Consider the following 16917-nt stretch of genomic DNA (forward strand, 5'->3'; position numbering starts at 1 on the left):
CTTTGTAATTCAATGTGAAAGTTCGGTTTTTGAGAGTACTCCTGAGACTCACCTTTGCGACATTCCGAAAATAAATCTGCTTCCCACACGGCATTCCTCATAGCACCCACAAACGTTCGGTCTGAACCTGAGTAGAGGTCAGCCAAGACATACGCCTAATCTCGCTTCGGCAACCCGTTTGTCCTCTTTGCCAGGTCATATGCTGCAGCCAGCACGAAAAAAGTCCCTACAAGATCACATGCACATGTTGGATGCAAAATTTTGCTCAGCCATACTCCTAGGTCCGAGTGGACATGAGATATACTTGAAAACAGTGAGAATTTCGAGTGCGCCGGGACCGGAATTTTGCACTCTAGGAATAGAAATACTTGCCGGCCGGGGTTTTACCAAGATCCAACCTTTCAACACCCCATCCATCGACTCGACCTCTTGCCAACTCCTGCCGTAGAAACTATGGGATCACTAATTTAATAGGATTGGAATGCGAACGATGCCTCAGCACAGCAATACTGAAGCTGAGTAATTTTAGAAGGCTCTCAGTGCCCGAATGGCTTTTCAACAGTGGATATTCGCAAACATAATGCTAGTGCATTTCGTTTCCGGTATGTTTGCTATTTTCGTTTCGAAACCCAGGGAATTGAAATTAACTGACCTTGAATCGAGGCCGGCAGAAGAGTCGTTAATGCTTTTAGCTGCGGGGTGAATTACAAATGCCTCTCACCTGTAGCCACTTGGTTTTGGATAACCGTGCCAAATGCTTCGCATTTGCTGGTTTGCGGTTCCAGATGCTATGTCTTTAAAGCTCGAACGCAACTGCCCATAGACGTGTACAGGATTTTGGTTTGAGTTCCATATTAAGTTCATTATAATCTGGACACACGAAAATTGGAACAAAAAGTACAAACATCAAGTGTGACTGTTTATTCAAAAGTATTCTCAGTAGCGTTGCTGGCAGCTCTAGTCCAGATTTGTTGGAAATGTTTGGCATTTTTATCCTCCCACTCTTTTCAGAAAGCGGTCGCTTCCTCAGAACCCAATATCCCTCAGGGGGCTGGCCCGAATCTCAGATTAATTGGAAGGGATGAAGAGATTTGGTACAATATTGACATTATTGATGTCAGATCCAGCAAAAATGAAACATTTCCATTGCGGTGTTTGCTGAAAGGCAACAACCGGTTTTTATAGGCACTCTTTCTGAAGAATTTTCTTGCTGATTGTGCCAGTGATGATGAAAGAATAACTTTTTTAGCCACGAGCGCGGATTGCTTGTCATACAGATTTTTTTTTCGGGGAATTTCTTCAACTTGTTCGTTCTTAAATATTTCGGTTTTGCGTTGCTGTACAGTGGATTTGGGCAATTACTCCTAGCTTTGCTTGTGTGGAATATTTCGCACTCAGTTGAAATATTTCACGAAATTTATTGTACTCTTTTGAACGCCAATATACACGGTGGTTTCTTGCTAGGAGTGTTTCAGGGGCTGAGAGAGGGCTACATTTGATGTAAAAAATTCTTTTACGCATATGCCTCAACGTTATTCTCCTCGGGGTTATTCAACTTTGAAATTTCTTGGATACTCTTCAATAAATTGAAATTTATCGAAATTTGAAGCTGATTAAGAGTTGATGTCGGAGCACAAACTGTGAAACGGTCAAAAACATTCACTTTGAGCTAAGAGAATGATAATGTTAACAACCTGTTTTAGAGAGAAAACATCAAAATACTTTAAAAACAGTACTACTTTTGAAAATTTTTGCTTCCAGAATGATAATTTAAATATTCATTCAGACACACAGAAGCTGTATCTAGTAAAAAAAATTTCTCAGTTTTCATATGAAACTAAGTGAATTGCTCGAGGTGGAATACACTCGAGGTTAGAGCCACTCTAAGAAGAGTATCCAAGAAACTTTGAAGTGGAAAATCTCCGAGTAGATTAACGTTAAGGCATATGCGTAGAAGATTTTTATTTTTTCAAAAAATATGGCCCTCTTTCAGCGCTGTATTATTTAAGCTTAAGCTTGTAAATTATTATTATAATTATTCCCCTCAAAGTGCCTATGTCTTTTTTCCGTATTTATTCATTTTGCGAGAGATTTCCGAATTTATGTTCTTTTGTCATGAATTGTTATACAAACTGTTATTATTATTGTTTTCCACGGTTTATTGTCACCATTTCACAACCAATTTAAGGATTGTTTCGCTAGAAAAAAAGTGGAAAGTTTAGGATTTTCGTAAAGATCTGGGGTTTCTTTTAATACATTGAAGCTATATGCATATGTACACAACATATGCATATGTACACAAACATAGCCTGGACGTAGAATTACAAAAGTTGTTTTTCATCAAACTCACTGGTAGCCAACCCGATAGAATTCAGCCTCGGGTGCAACACGGAACAGCGTGATATATTTTGTGTCATGGTTGAGAGTGCTACACTCAATATCAGCCCAACTCTGCTGCTTGCTAACACAAAATGAGAGGTTAATTTCTCGTACATTCCTACGATATACGGAATAATCGTCATAATATCACATCACGAAACTAAGAGAATGATGAAATTTGAAAAAGGGCGTGGATATTTATAACTTAGCTATAGAATAAAACGGTTAATACAAATTTTAGAACTCCATCCTTTTCCATTCTCATGCCTGCAAAGGAGCGCGAGAAGAATATCCAAACCATTACCCCAGGAACAGCAACACGATATTGCGTGGTTCCGATACTGGACAACAACGATACTTGAAAAAAAAAACGAACTTCTTTGCATCTTCAATTTATTCAAAGTCTGGATAATCTTCACCATTAAAATTGGAAAGGGGAATCGCTGCAGCTTGCAGATCAAGCCATCATGCCAGACATTGTCGAACATGCAACAGCTGTTTTAGCGACAGCTTTATTCCGCCTGATGATGTCCGCGACACGCACAAGTTGGTGAACTGTGGAGTAGCTTTTGCGGAAACCAAACTATTCCTTAAGAAAGATGTTATGGAAGTCGGCAAAATCCAACAGCCGAGGTTTTTGTATTTCTCCTAGAAAGGTATAGCAATCACTTGCAAAACCGAAAGTATAAAAGTGCTCCAAAGGGCCGAATGGCATACATCACTCGACTCAGCTCGACGAGCTGAGCATTTTCTGTATGTGTGTGTGGGTGTATGTGTGTGTGTGTATGTGCAGATTTTTATTCTCACTCACTTTTCTCAGAGATGGCTGGACCGATTTTCATGAAATTATTTGCAAATGAAAGGTCTCTTTGTCCCATAAGACCCTATTAAATTTCATTGTAATCGGATTTTTAGTTTAGAGGTTATGTTAAAAAATGTAAAAATCATGAAACATCATTATCTCAGAAACTACACAACCGATTTAAACAAAATTGATTTCAAATGAACGGGCTACCTGAAAAACCTTTAACTTTTGAATTTCATAAAGATTGAATTTGTGGTTCAAAAGTTATGACAAGAAACGTGTTTCGAAGACTGTTTAATCTCACTCATGTTTCTCAGAGATGGCTGCACCAATTTTCATAAAATCAGTTTCAAATGGAGGGTCTAGTTGCCCCATAAGACCCTATTGATTTGTTTTGCAATCGGACTATTCCTTTGCCTGTTATGTTTAAAAATGTGAAATCCAGCTATGAAAAGGAACATATTCCAAAGACTACTTGAACTCACTCACTTTTCTCAGAGATGGTTGACCCGATTTCCACAGAATTAGTGTCAACTAATAAGTCTAGCTGCCTCGTAACACCCTATCGAATTTTACTGTAATCGGACTGTAACTTCCTCTGTAAAGTACTAAAATGTGAAAATCACGAAACTTCATTATCTCAAAAACTGCACAACCGATTTGATCAGTATTATTATCAGATGAGCGGGCTAGTTGAGAGAAAACTGATGAATTATGCTTCAATACGTGGTTTCAAAGTTTGGCTGCCCTATACGTTCCCTTTTCATTTGATTATAATTGAACTTAAGCCACCGTTATGTATTAAATTCAGTGGTGGGCACCATTCCGCTAATCCGCTAATTCGCTAATTAGCGACGCTAAAATCCAGTTAGCGATTTAGCGATTTCGCTAATTTTTGAGCTGGTTAGCGAAACTGTTAGCGTCGCTAAAATTTTGGCCTTCGAAACGCTAATCGCTTATTCGCTAAATTTTGTAGACAAGCGACAATAGAAATATTCAGAAAAACTGAATTGCTGATGGCGTACGTAAATTGTTTCGAAAGATGAACATACTTTACTGCGAAAGTTACTTTTGTCAGTTTTTTTACCCTAGAATGGAGTTTCAGTTATCGTACAAGCCACAGGAGCATTTTGAAGAGCAAGCACAAGGTCTAGATTGAATTTTCGGCACACCAAGAACTTTGGTAAATTGCAATGCGCTTGAAATTATGACAACTTTGGTTCTACTTTTTCGATTCAGATAATAATTGAATTTTTATGAAAACATTCCTAAGAGTATCTATTTTCAATGCAAGCTAAATAACTTTTGTTATTCTTGTTTTTACAAAATCAAATATGAATACCGTTTCTTGAACCTCTTACTGTAAATAGCTTTAAAAGTAATTGTTTTCGTTTGTTTAACCAAAACAGATCAAAGTGGTCCAAATCTTACAAAACACGAGCAATAAATATAGCGATATGACTATTTACATATTAAATAGTTAGCGATTAGCGATTAGCGAAAGTTCCGCTAATGTGGGTTTAGCGTTTAGCGTTTAGCGCTTATCGAGCTAAATTTTCCGGTTAGCGACTTAGCGATTAGCGTCGCTAAATTTTCGGTTAGCGGTGCCCACCACTGATTAAATTGTTAATAAAACAATGAAAGTCTATTATTTCACATGACTTATTTGAACATAACTAGTGTCATACGAACGAGTCATCTCTCAAACTTACAAATAACAAACTTCATAACAATTTGATATGTGGCTCAAAAGTTATGGAAAAAAAGAAATTCAAAGACTATTTAAAACTATACCTGCTTTGATTGATATATTTATGTCGAGGATCTTTTTGAACTGGAAATTTTCTCGACTCAGCACTGGGGCACGGTGTATCGTTGTACTTATCCTACACATGCAAAATGTGCCAAAAACAATATCCAAAATGTTGCCTGAGATCTGAGGTATTTGTTACCACTCAAAACATTCACCTGCCAAATATGGTTCCATTTAGTAAATCTGTTTTTACAAATAAAAGTATGAATGAGAAAGGCTGGGTCTGACCGCTAGGTGGATTAATTTAGGTTTTTAGGTTCTTGAATAGCTTGGAAAGAGCGCAGAGGAGGCTAATTGGGTGATTGCGTTTGGGCGAGATAGGGTCTTCATCTGGCTTTGATCTGTGAATGGCTTTTCCAACAAAGTGGAGCACAAAGTTCAAAGGATTTGTAGGCTGCAAGATGTCTCGTCACCTCAATAGTTAAGCTTGATGTTACAGGGTGACAAAAAAGTCCGGTCACACAAGAGAATTTCAAAATTTCAAAGAATAAGAAGAAAATCTGAATCTGGCTTTCATAGCTTTATTCAGCAACTCATAAAGATACTTCACAGACGATATCTCGGAATTACACCACCTTTCTCTGATCGAACCAGCATCAGACGTCTCGGAAAGTCGTCGCAAGCTGCGCGCAAGTGCTCCATCGGCATCTCGTCCCCGATTTTCGTGATAACTCGCTTGAATTGCTCCAAATTTGTTATTTTATAGTCGTTCAGCTTCGACATCATGTATCCCCACACGAAATAATCCAGTGGGTTCAGATCCGGAGACGACGGAGGCCATTCATTCTTCGAAATAAAATCGGTCAAGCTTTCCTCACACCACGCCTGAACAAACTTTGCGGTGTGGGATGGGGCGCCATCTTGCTGGAAGCAGTAGTAATCGTCTTCAAACAATAGTTCAGCTTGAAGCAGAACATTTTTATTCAAAACCGTGTCCAGGTAGTACGCTGCGTTGATTTTGACCCCTTTATCGATAAAAATAAGAGGTAGTTAACCTCTCTTGCAAATGGCTCCTCAAACCATCACTGACGTCTTATTTTGAAACCGGGAAACGTTCAGCATGTCCGCAGGAGCTTGCTGGGGGCTCACACTCCAAACTCGATCATTTTGGCGATTGACTGTTTGCTCCAAAACGAACAGCTTCTCGTCCGAAAAAATAATTTCGTCATCTGAGCGCCAACCGAGCCACTGTCTCGTTGGAACCTCTTGTCCTTTGTAGCTTTGGTAACCCCATGAACCACCTGTTTTTGTTGTACGGTGTAAGTTTTTATTTCCTTGCGCAGAAGCAGGCGGATTGATTCTCGGTTCATTCTGAGGTTCCTGGCCAGCTTCCGTGGAGATTGGGCGGGATTCCGGCGAATCCGGTCTCATAAAATCTTTTTCAGCCTTGGAGTTCTCACAGACCTTGGTCGTCCAGATCGTGCCTTGTCCTCGGTGCCTCCGGTCTCTAGGGACGGATTTATGGTCCGGTATACGAATTTCCGGTTGATTCCGAGCGGTTTTAGGTGTTTGAATATGTGTCCGGGTTTGTACCCTTTCACATATTCAGCGATAACAGCTGCTCTTAACTCTGCCATGGCTCACAACTCAATGTAAACAAACTGCACAGAAACGAAACTCTGCCACTTTGGGTAGCAAAGTTAACCCATTCATTTGACATATAGATGGCACCAGAGAGATGCAACGTGTAGGCTACAGGCGACCCCAAAAAAGTGTGACCGGACTTTTTTGTCACCGTGTAAATATTGCTTGGAAAACTGGCGCTTCCACGTTTTTGAATTGTTTGACGGCGTTTTTGACGCCGTCCACCGTAACTCTCTGCTCCTCTGGAATAACATATTTCGAATCTTCGAGTGAACTTTCAACCCTGTTACCCAATTGATGAGAACTAGGGAAATGATTTCCAAAAGCATTCGACTTTTCAGCCGACGTTAGTAAGTGTCTTCCTATCAGAGCAGAGCTGAAAGATTGGTTCGGGTTTATTTTCAAGCATTTTCGTGAGTTTCCAGAAGAGTTTTGAGTACTTTCCTAGACCACTAACAAAGTAGAGGAAGTTACGGTCACGCAACTCTTCAACTCTAGCTCGAATTATTTTGGTGAAATTATCTGACGAAATTTTCTTTTCATGAAGAGAATAGGTCTTCTTGGAATTGCCTCTGTTAGATATCACGAATCTTGACTAGTTTGTTAATGGTGGGATCAAAATTAAAGTAGTTACGGTCAACCGGAACCATTCTGATATTTTCTTCCTGAGCCCGATGACGGGAGCTTAAATTTCCTCGATAGCCCCATGTATTTGTAGTGTCGATTTGCGATTAAAGTTGTCACACAGATCTACACTCCGCCCAAATGCTAACCAGTCGGCATGTTGATAGTCTCGACGGGTTTACTGTTTGACCTCAACACCAGAACCGAAACTTAACAGCACCCAACATTGGTCGGAAATCAGCTCCTCGAGATCGGTTGAATGGCCGATGTGGCTAAATACATTGGTGATGTAGATGTCAAGTGTCGAAAAACTACCTTTGTTGAAGTATGTGAGGCTTGCAAAAGCCAAAATAATGACCATGAAAGTCTTCTTTCGAATCAACTCCATTTCACCGGCGAGTTGTCCCCGGCGATGCGAAACTTACAGTGTCTCCTCATCAGCCCTATGATGTTATTCTTAAGAGTTACATCTGAGCCATCCCGAACGCGGGCTTACGTCGGATAGTATACTGTGCAGGAAAGAGGACGTTTGTATCGATGAGGCTGAGTTGGAAGGATGGAAGCAGCTTGAACTGGATGCTATTCCTAACGGCAGTGGCCACTACTCCACCCGAAGAGTTACTGCGGTCTAGAGGAAGTAGTCGGTGGTTTGGGAAGAAATTCGAAACATTAGGTTTCAGATGGGATTCATTACTTTTGAAGAACTCACCAAGATGGTAGATTTTGCACATTCCAATTCAGTTCCAATTTAGGAAATTTCAATTCGCTTAGAGCAGCACATTTGTTGAAACGGGTGTTCATATTGCAATTTTGTTGGAATCCTTTGGTCCAGGCTGCTTGCCAGCACGTCTAGAATTATCTCCTTCGGATGTAGATGCATCTGAGCCCTGCTTTCGGCGACTCACCTGCTTCTTGGGTAGTTGAGTGGAGATAGACTTCCTCTTGTTCACACTGCAAATCGTCCTCGGAAGGAGAGAAAGCTGACCTCTCAATGCCAGCCAGCCGATACACCACAAAGAACACGAAATTTCAATATGAATATAAGGAAATTTTGTGAGCGCAGGAGAACGTCTGTACAGCACAACTTCCAAAATTGGCGGAGTTATGTTGTAATAACCCTAGAGGACGGTTAATAAAACATTGCGGAGGAGTTTTAATTGCAGTTAAGGTTTTTCTGGAATGCAGGTCAGTTACTATCGGTAACTGCGAGAACCTCGAGCAGTCCATTGTCCACGTAGGGTTTCAGAAGTCTAGAATTTACGTTCGCGAAATCTATCTTCGACCCAATTCGCAACCGCTGTTCCACTACCCGCATGCAACTTCGCGAACGCATGTCAGATTCCGTCAAGATCGTGGCCGTTTGTGATGGGATAATGACGGTAACATCGAAGGTCTGGTGCCATCGAACGTTTCCACTGAACAGGAAATCGTACTAGTTGAGTCGACGGTTTCTTCTCCATCAAATACACAGTTTATTGAATTTAAGCGAACATCAACTCTTTTCTGAATCGGGGGTAGACGACACCTTTGCAAGAATCCATGGTAGACAAAGGAGCTGCCGCATCTTCGTAATGTTGTTCGGAAACTCCGTTATTTTCGTGCAATTGAATCCCGTCACAAAAAATGTCAAACTGTGACATTTTTCAATTACATTGCTTGTATGAAGACGACTGCTAAACGCTCCAATCGCTTTCCTGCCGAGATTACCCTATAAATAAAATAAATTCACCAACATTATCGCCAGAGAGTCTCAAAAGCTGTCCAACCATTAACATGAATCTCCCACTCGTTGAAATATCCCAGTATGATGTGTTGTCTGCTTTGAGAAAGCTTGATGCTTCAAGAGACCGGGAATTCAATTGCTCGCTTTTAATTGCTTGCTTCGTCAAAGTACATTTTTTAGTTTGCCCGCTTCAATCAGCCCGATTTACAAAGCAGGCTCTAGTCACGCATTTGAGAATTATTGCGAGTTTCAATTTTGTGCTGCTTGGCGAATGTCTTTGAAGGATTAGTCCACGATGCATTCTACGCTGCTTCGCTACTATTTATATCCAAGTTTCAACACGGATTTGTAAAGGAACGGTCAATAACTAAGAATTTGATGGCGTTCACTAATTTCCTTTCAACTGAAATCGAGAACCAGCAATAGATCGATGTCATATATTTCGTCTTCAAAAAAGCGTTTGAGTGCCACACAGTTATACTATAGCTCAACTCCTTTGCTTGGGCTTTCCATGCTAGATTACGGATTAGCTATGCTCCTATCAGACAGAGTGAAATGCTTTCGTCAACGTCAACGGCTCACATTCTCGCATCTTCTCCATTTCATCTGGTGTTCCACAAGGTAGTGCTCTAAGTCCGCTCATATTTATATCATGCATCAACGGTCTGTACTGTAGTTTGAAATCTGTTAAATATCTGTACGCTGCCGCCTAAAAAATGTATCGCAATGTGAAGACTCACCTCGATTGCTACGCCCTAGAGACCTTGGTGTCTCAAAAACGGGATGGAACTGAGAATCGAGAACTGCATATCCATTACATTTTTTCGCCGGCAAACTGAAATCGAAATCGATTATTCTATTGGAGCCTATTGGAGACCTTGCTACGCGTTGCCTCTATCCTTGATTTTAAAGTCAACGTTGATAGTAAACTCAAGTTCGACGAGTACATCTCCATCACTACTGCCAAAGCTTTCATAGCTCAAGAATTTATTCGTACCAAGTACCACTAACGATTTCAATGACACCTCTGCTCTCAAGGCGCTGGATTACTTGTTGGTTCGGAGCACCTTGTAGTAGTTATGCGTTATGCGTGTGGTCGCCAGGTTATAATTATTTATTATTTGTTTGGTATTCCATCATAATGACATGGCCTGATTTTTCCAATTCACTCGGTTATCAGCTGCCGCTCTCCAATCCCTGGAACACCGTGTACTCTCTGCCAGATCTAGCTCCACCTGGTTTACCCATCTTGCCCGCTGCGCCCCTGGTCGTCTTCTTCCTACCGGATTCGAGGCCGACACCATCTTCGCAGGGTATTGCAACATGCCCTACCCAGCGTATCCGTCCAGCTTTAGCCACCTTCTGAATACTGGGTTCACCGTAGAGTTGCGCGAGCTCATGGTTCATTATTCGCCTCCATATTCCGTTCTCATGCCCGCCACCAAAGATCGTCCTCAGTACTCGTCGTTCGCAAACTTCGAACATTCGCAGGTCCTTCTCGAGCATTGCACACGTTTCATGCCCGTAATGAACAACCGGTCTTATGAGCGTTTCATACAGGTTACACTTCGTACGGGGGCTCAGTCTATTCGACCGCAATTGCTTGTGGAGCCCATAGTAGGCACGACTTCCGCTGATAATACGCCTTCGGATCTCTCGGCTGGTATCATTGCCCTCAGCAACCAGTGAGCCAAGATAGACAAGCTCATTAACTACCTCGAACTCATCACCGTCGATCGAATGCCACTGCCTAGGCGTTGTAGGTCGGCTTCGGTTCCACCGGCTAGCATATACTTCGTTTTAAACTTATTTATCTGCAACCCAATCCTCGTTGCTTTTCATTTTATTCTGGTTCTGCCCCCGCCTCAGTTGTTTTGCCGACAATGCCCATGTCATCAGCAAAGCAAACGAATTGACTGGATTTGTTGAAAATCGTACCCCGCGTGTTAATGTCCGCTCGATCCATTACACCCTGTATCGCAATGTTGGATAAAGCCCCCTGCGGGATTCAAATGGACCCGACAATCCACCCGAAATCCGCACACAGCACTGCGTCTCATCCACCGTAGCCTTCAACAGTCTAATCAGCTTCCCCGGAAAGCCGTTTTCGTCCATGACCTTCCATAGCTCTTTTCGGTTGATAGTATCATACGCGGCTTCAAAGTCGATGTATAGGCGGTGTGTGGGGGTTCTGTATTCACGGCATTTCTGGAGGATCTGCCGTAGGGTAAAGATTTGGTCCGTCGTAGACCGTCCTCCCACGAAGCCGGCCTGATAACTTTCCACAAATCTGTTGTCAAGGGATGAGAGGCGGCGGAAAATGATTGGGGACACCTCTTTGTAGGCGGCATTCAGAACGGTGATCACACGATAGTTCCCACAGTCCAATATGTCGCCTTTTTATAGATAGGGCAGATAACCCCATCCTTCCACTCCTCCGGTAGCTGGTCTGTATCCAAATTCTTGCAATCAGCCAGTGCAACCAGGTGACCAGCATCTCCGGACCCATATTAATAAGCTCCACTCCGAGGCCATCCTTCCCAGCCGATTTAATGTTTTTCAGCTGCTTGATGGCATCCTTAACCCTCTAGTGCCCAAGTTTTTTTCAGACGGACTTTGAGAAAATCACTCTGAAACTTTATAAACAATTTTTATATATTGATTGAACTTTTCGGTCACCTCACGATCGTCCGTCAGAAAACTACCACCTTTGTCCCGGTACATTTCGATTCGCGGCACAAAGCCTCTGCGGGGTGCGTGGAGTTTCTGGTAGAACTTTAGCGTTTCCTGAGAATGATGCAGCTGTTCCAGCTCTTCAAGCTCCTCCTCCTCCGGGCGGCGCTTCTTCTCCCGGAAAATTTGGGTTCGCTTCATCTTCTTCTGTCGGTGTCTTTCCACATTCTAACGAGTGGCACTGCGCATCTTAGCCGCCCACGCAGCATTCTCCTCATCCATCACCCTCCTACATTAGTCGTCGAACCATTCCTTCCGTTAATTTCGTCCCACATTCCCGATGACGCTGTTGATGGCTGTTTTAATTGTGTTCCAACAGTCCTCGAGAAGACCTTCCTCCAGCTAGTCCTCTTCCGGCAGCGCAGCTTCGAGTGGTTGCCCATAGTTTTCGGCGACGTTAGGTTGCTTCAGTCGCGCGAGATCTAATCGGAGCGGGCGTCGGTACCGAATGTTGTTAACAACGGAGAGTTTTTGGCGCATCTAAACCATCATCAGGTAGTGGTCCGAGTCTACGTTAGCGCTGCTATAGGATCTGACGTCGATTATGTCTGAGAAGTGTGATCAATCAGAACATGGTCGATTTGTGTTTCCGTCTGATTTGGTGACCTCCAGGTGTACTTGTGTAGGAGGTTGTGCTGGAAGCAGGTACTACGCACGGCCAAAGTCGATGAGTCTTAGGCTCATCTCGTTGGTCCGCTGGTGCATGCTGAACCCTCCAACCACCGGTTTGTATTCCTCCTCCTGGCCGATCTGAGCGTTGAAATTCCCGATGACGATCTGATATCAAGATCAGTGGTCGTACTTTTTTATTGCGCGTAAAATCAATCCTTGTCGTCTTCGGTACTTCCGAGGTGAGGGCTGTGCAGGCTTGGCCACCACCCAATCACCCGTTTCCGCATCTCGCCCATCACTATAAAAGCTGTCCCCAGCTCATGTGTGTTGCCGCAGCTCTAGTAGATGACCATTGAGCCCTTCCAGCACACCTCCTGCAGCGCTACGACGTCGAGTCTGCGGGATATCAATACTTCGGAGAGCACTCGAGTGCTCCCTTGGAAATTTAGAGATCGGCAGATCCACGTCCCGAGTTTCCAACCGTTAGTCCGTTTTCGTCGCATGGGTCTGTGCCGATTGTTCCAGTCCGAATTTCTTTGTTCCTCGTTCATTACTTGTGAGTGTTTTACGGTGGCGGCTTGTAAGGCCTGCGCACAAACCCTCTGTCTCGCCGGAGAACCATTGTGTATAACACTGTTTAGAGTCCCACGTTGGCACGAGGACGGTAGACGCTCGGAAACTCAGAAGAGCCCTCCTTCCCTGTCAGCATACGACCAAGTTCCCACTGGGGTTGTTTACCCGATCTTCTCTTGGTTGCTCGTATCCCAGCTGGCACCGCGTGGAGGTGGGAATAGGAGTGGCTGGAGAAGAGGCTGAGGACCACGTGTACGCATTATCCAGCCGTTTACCAGCCAGCCAGGTTGCCAGGTCATACAACACAGATTATCCGATTAGAGAGAGTCCAGCGTTGCTTTATCCGATTCAGCCTTCGCCAGTTTCCTTGGTCGGATCCAATTATCATGCCTAGTTATAGAAGCCACTGTAAACTTATCACCTTTGAAACGCTTAACCCCGGACGTACTAATTTGCAGAGAATTTTTGTGTTTGATCGAATTCAGGGGAACCTTCATTGTGGTGTAAGGTGGTTGCAAACTGTGGCGAGCGGCGTTGCAAGTATATCAATACAGCGTTTTAAAGTAAGCGAACGAATCCGGTGTTGACAGCATCCGGTTGAGTATTTCAGATGCTCGTTAGTGCGTTAGTGCGGGAACAAATTGGTCGAGCAAGGTTAACATTGTAATCCTGAAAGACATCATCCTCCTCGACGCGCACAGGGAAAACATTCTTGCCTTCAAAATTGGCCCTATTGAAATCATAGATGACACTGCCGGTAATATCGTGAATACGTTGTTGTGAGCTGATCTTTAAACCATCACCAGTAGATCATTACTTGATGAGGAGGTATGTAAAATATACATACGTAGAGCATTATGTCGGGAGTGGCAGTTTCAACCCGTAGTTGTTCAGCTGATACGCCTTCGAGAGAACTTACCAAAGATGATTTGAAGCTCGAGCGAATAGCGAGTAGTACACCACTTCTTGGCTTGATCTTGGCGATAAACGAAGTAGGTATGAGGTATGGAGTAGTTGATTTGATATCGTGTTAGAGGTGAGCCACAATTCCGTCGAAGCGTGGGTATCGAAGCATCCGTCAACGAAGGTCAGATGGTACTCAGCGAAAAAACTGTTGATCCCACCAACAATGAATGATAAATGTGGCTTTACCTGTCGTTGTCTAGTAATAGGAAGTGAAGAACCATACGGATATGAAGACTTGTTGTCAATAAGATACTTTCCACGATAGGCAGTTTGGAGGATCCCAGCTTTAACACAATAGACTCACGGCCGGGACGACTAGGACGAAAAACAAGATAACAGCAATGGATCGGTAAGACTATTAAGGGTCTTCCGCAGGTTGGATAACGGTAAAATTGGTCGTCTAGAAAGGTGGTTCGAAGAAAAAAAATGTTGGTATGCAGCAACTGGGAGCGTCCATAAGCGGACTGGGAGTGGAAAGGCCGTTAGGAAGAAAAATGTCAACAAAAAAGTGGGCTAGAGGACCTCGACTACAGAATCAACAAACGGGGCGCGACGGCTGTAATGATCTTACCTTACCTTACTTACGAGAGCCGTGGTGGCTCGTGCTGTATCAATTAGTTGTCGCCTTGTTGCTCAGTTTTGGGCTGTGTTTCACCGGTTCTCCAGGCAAGTCTCTTTCGATCTGGTCGAGCCATCGTACACGCTGCGCCCCTCTGTTTATGGTGCCTGCAAGGTTGCTGCAGAGAAGTGATTTCACAGGGTTATCGTCCGGCATCCTTACGACGTGACTGGCTCTGATGATCGTTGGCCTTGAACTCACGGACAGAGATTTATTTCAGCTTGGTTGATGACAACAATACCTTTGCTTTAACGTTAGGATTTACTCCAACTCTGAAGAAGAAATTTAAAAGGATAGTTGAACATCACCGAAAAGTTTGATGATTCGAATAATTCAATTTACATAATTCTGAGACAAGTCCTTTTTTTTTCAAACAACTAACACTGCATTAATTTGGTTTCTGATAAATAAACGCCATTATCAATTTTGCAATCCTTAAACGAAGTTCAACCACAAAAATCGCCTCCCTGTGCACGGGTATGAATTCTCAGTCCCTTCAGGAGATGTTCATTCTTGTCTGGGTGCAGTCGAAACATTAAGCGCCCGTTGTGCCGGCAGGAGGATTTACGTTCGACCATCGGCGGAGTCAGTTAACGAAGCTGAAAGTTCAATATGAACTCGAACAAGGTCCTCATTATTATTCCGCCCAGCAATGTGCAATCTGATGTACTGAATTTTATGGACGTTCAAAATTACGCTCACATTCAACGTAACCCTGTTCCGGATCACTTTCCCCTCCGCTTTCCCCTTTCCACATTTCCCCAACAAACGAACGACGAACAACCGAGCGTGATTCCACTCTTATCACAATCATCATATTCTCCTCAAGTTTCTCCGCTCAAGAAGCAGCAGGAAGCTACCTGGGATCCAACAGTTTATACCCATGTAGCAACCCAGCTTTTGATGAGGACAACTCGCTTCCAGCCTGCGATGAATAATAATCTAAAATAGCCTACATGTACCGTCTCCCTGGTCTTGGGCGTATTCTTTGGCCCTAATCCAGGAGGATTGGATCACTTCATACGCAAATTTGATTCGATCCAAATTTATGTTGGATTTTCCTCGAATCAGCCCCGTGATTCTTAGCTCCGTATCCGTTTCGCAGCATCGGCAAAGCATCTTATCTTGATGGGACAAATCGTCAACAGAAATGTTGTTGTTTGTCATTACATGGAAGCCGTTCGACAGCCAAGTGAATTTTGTTTTCATTTTGCGCCCATATTTACCAATCACATCTACACAAACTCATCTTTAGCAGTGTTATTCTTCGTCGGTCAAATAAAACAAATCTTGAATCTTATCGTAAAAAAACTACTCTTTAGAATGGAATGTTAAACAGGAACAAAAGCTGAGTAACCAACAAACGAACGAATATTTAAAAATGTGTAAACAATACTACGAAAAACCAAAATAAAAACAAACAAAAAAAATCAATTCAAACGTACTTTTTGCAGAATACAATCGGAATCTCTTTGTGAGAAAATATAATTTTGTACATCATGTCTAATGCAGGTATTAACGTCTTCCTATGCTATGCTGTCTATTATAATTATTAATATAAAAAGATAAAGAAAACAAGAGTAACAATGTATTATGGATTATTATTGATAGATAACAAAACAGAAGCTAAGAGAAACAAATGAAAACTTATTATATAAAAATATACATTGACGAATAAAATACAAAAATTGAGCAAAAATACGACAAAAAAACTGCAAATATACAAAACGTGAAATCTGGTTAGAGAGGAGCGGAATAACCAAGAGAGAAAAAGAGAGATAGAAGGTAGTAGGGGAAAAACCAGAGCGCTAATTTTACTATTGCCGACGTAAGACCCAACGTCACGAATGAAAGTTTAATCACACCGCGATCGTGCAAAAGTTACGCGATCACGCCAGAGGCTAGCAGAAATATTTATATTGAATTCTATATATTTATAAACCATGTGTGTACCAGCTAAGAAAAATAGGGCACACCTGGCAGAGAGTGGAAATAAAAGAACACACGACAGCCACACGCGCGTGAAATATTAAAAAAAAAATCATTCACAAAAAACACGGGCAACTAACGGCCGCTAAACAGTCAGTGTATAGTGGGTGACACTGTAATAAATAAATGGCAGATAAAAAAGATGAAAAAAAAAACAAAACAAAAGAATACATACACACAAGCGAAACTACAGTGGAAGTGAAAGTGAAGAATAAATTTCAGCTTACTTAATGTACTATATTGGAAATAAAGTGATGGAAAAACTAAATGCGCAATTTTACTTGGGAACGAAATGGGCACTCGAAAAATCAATAAAAAAAATACGAAAACTAGTTTTACTCCTATGGTACACAGGTAAGTGTTGTGAAGATTGTTTCAGCAACTAATAAAACACGTCAAATAAATGACAATCGATACTAATTAGGAAATTTATCGAGTTTTTTTAAATTTTTCACATTTTTTTACGTTGTCTTGTAGTTTGGTACATAAAAGAGTAA

General features: G+C 42.3%; 1 protein-coding gene across 10 annotated transcripts in view; it reads left to right on the forward strand.

Moving 5' to 3' along the window:
• The window catches only part of LOC129726403 (uncharacterized), a 513997-nt gene extending 497309 nt beyond the window's left edge, over window positions 1-16688 (forward strand). For all 10 annotated transcript variants that reach the window (XM_055683104.1, XM_055683076.1, XM_055683040.1 and 7 more), the window contains one exon: window positions 1-16688. This exon is cut by the window's left edge and continues 27924 nt beyond it. The gene's annotated coding sequence lies outside the window, so the exon portion shown is untranslated.
• Window positions 16689-16917: the final 229 nt, after the last annotated feature.

Source organism: Wyeomyia smithii, chromosome 1 (assembly GCF_029784165.1).
Source record: "Wyeomyia smithii strain HCP4-BCI-WySm-NY-G18 chromosome 1, ASM2978416v1, whole genome shotgun sequence".
Taxonomy (NCBI): domain Eukaryota; kingdom Metazoa; phylum Arthropoda; class Insecta; order Diptera; family Culicidae; genus Wyeomyia; species Wyeomyia smithii.